Genomic DNA, 4,075 nt, shown 5'->3' with positions numbered 1-4,075 from the left:
GCGCGGAGGGAATCTAAACGGCTACTGAATATGGAGAAGTTAAAACGATATTGATCTTTTATCACATATTTATTACAATCGTGTGTGTTTTTCTGTGTTTTATGGGAAAAATATTTTGCACTCAAATGGAAATTTCAGGGTTTTATCTAGAAATTTCAACTTCCTAATATTCACTTGTGATTAAAAAATTAATAAATAATTAAAAACTCAGAATTTTGCGTTTTTACAATTAAAATCTGAGATAATACATCAAAGTTTTGCCTTGTGTATGCCAGAAATACTGTTTTGTTTTTATTTGAATTACATTTTATAACTTCTAGTAAGTATAAATGGACACTAGAAGTCTAGTGTATCTTCCTCTTGCTGTTGTAGCTCCTGTTAAACCTTCGGCTGTTGTTTGGTCTGGTAATAACCAACCTTCTTCCACAGATCAGAATCTGTTTGTGACCCACATGTTTCAAGGGATCATGCCCACAAAAAGTGAGATATTCTACTTCTCATGTGTAGACAATTTAAATTTAAACCCATGCAACATCCAGAAGCTGTCACCTCTGCAAGACCAACAGTGCTGCAGATGGGCATAATACTAGAGGCATTACAGAAGCGGATAAGTCCACTACTACATGAGTAGGTTAAAAATCTGGTGGAAGTCAGTTTTATAAACTGCATCGACTGTGGTGCGTCTGACTGTAGTTTGCTTGGACCACGCCCGCCACTGAAAGAGATCACCCACACTCACAATGACAGGTACCCCACCTGAAGAACAGGAGGGATCATGACACCGAGTTGTTATTGAGAGTGTAACTATAAATGAAAGCAAACCTGCACCTTTGCCCCTACTGCCCTGACAGGATCTCTACAGGTTTCTGAAACAGCTCCACGATCTAATACTGCCAAAACATCAAGGCCAAGCATCACCCTCTGGGGCAGAGAAATGAAGTCACCACTAAAGAGGCTGGCTCCAAAAGCGAATCACTTCCCACAGACTCCCATGCTAAAATGGCTCCTCATTAACTGTAACTGTAGGCACTTCAGAAAGAAGTCTGGAAGAAATCTTTGTTGTGATGCTTCACTGAGGAGCAGAAGGAGAAGTTGGTGGAAAAAATCTGTGTCAGAGTGAATAATCTGTAAAGTTACATAATGCAAACCAGAGCAGCAACTTCCTGCTTCCTGCTGTTTTTAAATGTGGAAAATTTGAGGACGCATTTGTTGGAACAACTTAAGCCCACCCTGGAGGTCCAGTTCCAGTCCAGTTCACCTCCTCCAAACTGCTCCTATCAGCCTGCTCACATCTCCTCGTGCAGGTTTAAATTTTCTGCTGTGATGCTTTCCTGCTGATAATCTGCTTGTGTGGGGAAATGAAGAGCAGCTGTCACACAGACATGGACACGTTATGTCTTTGTGCAGAGGGAGTTTAAATGTGGAGTGGTTTCCACTTTCAGATATTCAGATATAAAATCACATCGAACTAAAATAAATCAGTATTTAACCCCAGAAAACAGAAAGTCATTTTTTTTTTCTTTTTTAAAGGGCGATCTGAAGCCAGGAACAGACATGTCAGAGACATTTAAGTTCATGGACCAGTAAGAGAAAAAACTGTGACTTCAAACAAAGCCTGGAGAAGAGATCACTGAAGAAACTGTCCGAAATCCTGACCACCCTCTGCACCACAGGCAGCACCAACAGAGTGATTCTGCACATGACAGATACAGGAAATCATTTCACATCCACTAATTCTGTATAATACTGCACATCTGTCCAGCAGAGAATCATCTATTCTTTAATTTTATTGACACATGCATAAATAAAACACCAGACACTTTATTAGGTACACTTTATCAGTGCCAGGTGGAATCCTCTTTTGCCTTCAGACCTAAACTTGACTTTTTACATGTAAAAGTTGACACGACAGCATCACACAGTTGCTGCAGATTTGTAGGCTGCTCGTCCAAAGGTGCTCTGTTGGACAGAGATCTGGTGATTGTGGAGGAAGTTTGAGTACAGTGAACTCGTCGTCATGTTCAACACACCAGTCTAAGATAATCTGAGCTTTGTGACATGGTGCGTCATCCTGCTGGAAGCAGCTGTCAGACAATGGCTACACTGTGGTTCTAAACAGCTGGATGAGGAGTGGTGTTTAAACAATCCTCAGTTGGTAAAGTCTAAAGGACAACATCCCCCACATCATCACACAACCAGCTCTAGCCTGAACCGCTGATCCATGATTTCATGTTGTCCGCATCAAATCCTGAACGTTCCAGCAGAAACTGAGCCTCATTGGCCTGTTTCCTGTTCCTAGCCATCAGGAATTGCACTCGCTGTGATCTTCTGCTGCTGTCCATGTGCGTCGAGATATTGTGTATTCAGAGATGCTCTTCTGCATACCTTGGTTGGAATGAATTGTTATTTACTTATTAGTGGTTACTGTTGCCTTGCTTGAATCAGCCCGTCCTCTGACCTCTGGCATCAATAAGACACTTCTTCTCAGAAAACTGCTTCTCACTGTATATTTTCTCTTTTTCAGATTCTCTGTAAACCTTATAGATAGTTGCTCTGGAAAATTATTTTAGCAGTTTCTGAAATACTCAGATCAGCCAGTCTTTCAAAAACAACCATGCCACATTAAATATCACTTAAATCACATTTTGTCCACATTCTGATGTTTGGTTTGAACATTAACTGTTTATCCTGACCATGTACATGCCTAAAGGCATTGGATACTGCCAAGTGGTTGGCTGAGTGGCTGATTAGATATTTACGTTAGTAAACACTTCAACAGCTGTACCTAATAAAGTAGTCAGTGAATGTGTATGTTTTTTGTTCTTTTTAGATGAGAGGAAAAGGGCAAAGTGAATAACTTCATGTCAGCAGATCTTCTGTGGCCACCATAATCTCGAATCTTTACTGGATACTGATGTTTCTATGTATGATTTAGTAAATATAAGGGAGATGGAAAAGGTGATGGGGTGTCCATTCCTATTCATTTACTTCAGCACACGAGATGAAAATTAAATTAAATTAAAGTTCCTAGCAGCCTTTTTGGCTTTTAGTGCGTGTTTCAAACACAGATTTTTTTTCTTTGTTAAAACCACCCCTGACTGTGTGAGATATTCGTCGGTGTCATCACCATCACGATGAACACAGATGGAAAAACTTCAGCCCTGCCTCAGTTCACAGAGAACACGTGGGCCGACTGTATGAGTTTCAGGAGCTGATGTGAGGAGAAAAATCATGTCATCTGTATGAAGTAATGTCAGAAGACAAATCTGAGCTGCAGCTGTTTAATGCCCGAGAGAGATGGAGGGCAATGAGATCATATGCAAATCTCATATCATCATCTTCATTTTAAATAATCCCTTTTTTTGTGAACCTTAGTGACCTGAACCATCAAACCATGCAGTGGAAACACTCAAAATTACTTCAGGGTCTGAAAGGGAAAAAAGGAAACACACGTGAAGCAAAAACGTGAAACTGATTTCATCCTCACATATTTTATTTGGGATTTCAGAATTTATTCGACCATATTTTCAGTTTTTACAAATCTGTGGAGCCCCTGAGATCTCATAAGGTGACTTTTTTTTTTATCTTACTGGAACAGTAAAACATCTCATGCATTATAAAACCACTAAGTAGTTGCGTGCAGCCCCCAGAGCTCAGCGGGTCAAGTTTTAGTTTTACCTGAAGGCCATACAATGAAATTCATAGACAGGCAGTGTGTTACAGCAAATTATGTCCATGTGAAAGAATTATAAATTGTGGCAAGCGTAGCAAAAACACCGTTATCTATACAAGATAACAACTCTTTCACAAGAAAAGACCATGCAAACCAATTATTATATCATAACAAGTCATTAACTTTGTTCATATTATTAACTCATTTGCGCGAGACAGTGACTGATTTGCACGAGACAGCTCATTTGCATACGACAATAACGAAGGTGACTCCGCTTGCGCGAAATGTGTTCTTTGCACAGGAGAACTCATTCACATGGGATAATGTCTGGTTTGCACGAGATAATAACTGAAAAATCTCAAAATTCAGTGACAAAACACAGACTAACTTTCTGTGTGGAGC

Source organism: Aulonocara sp. 'chitande type north' Nkhata Bay, linkage group LG2, assembly GCF_057382095.1.
Source record: "Aulonocara sp. 'chitande type north' Nkhata Bay isolate Kocher_YH1m ecotype deep benthic linkage group LG2, A_spYH_male_GT1.1, whole genome shotgun sequence".
Taxonomy (NCBI): Eukaryota; Metazoa; Chordata; class Actinopteri; order Cichliformes; family Cichlidae; genus Aulonocara; species Aulonocara sp. 'chitande type north' Nkhata Bay.
The sequence above is the reverse complement of the archived record's forward strand: the minus strand, read 5'-3'. Positions refer to the sequence as shown.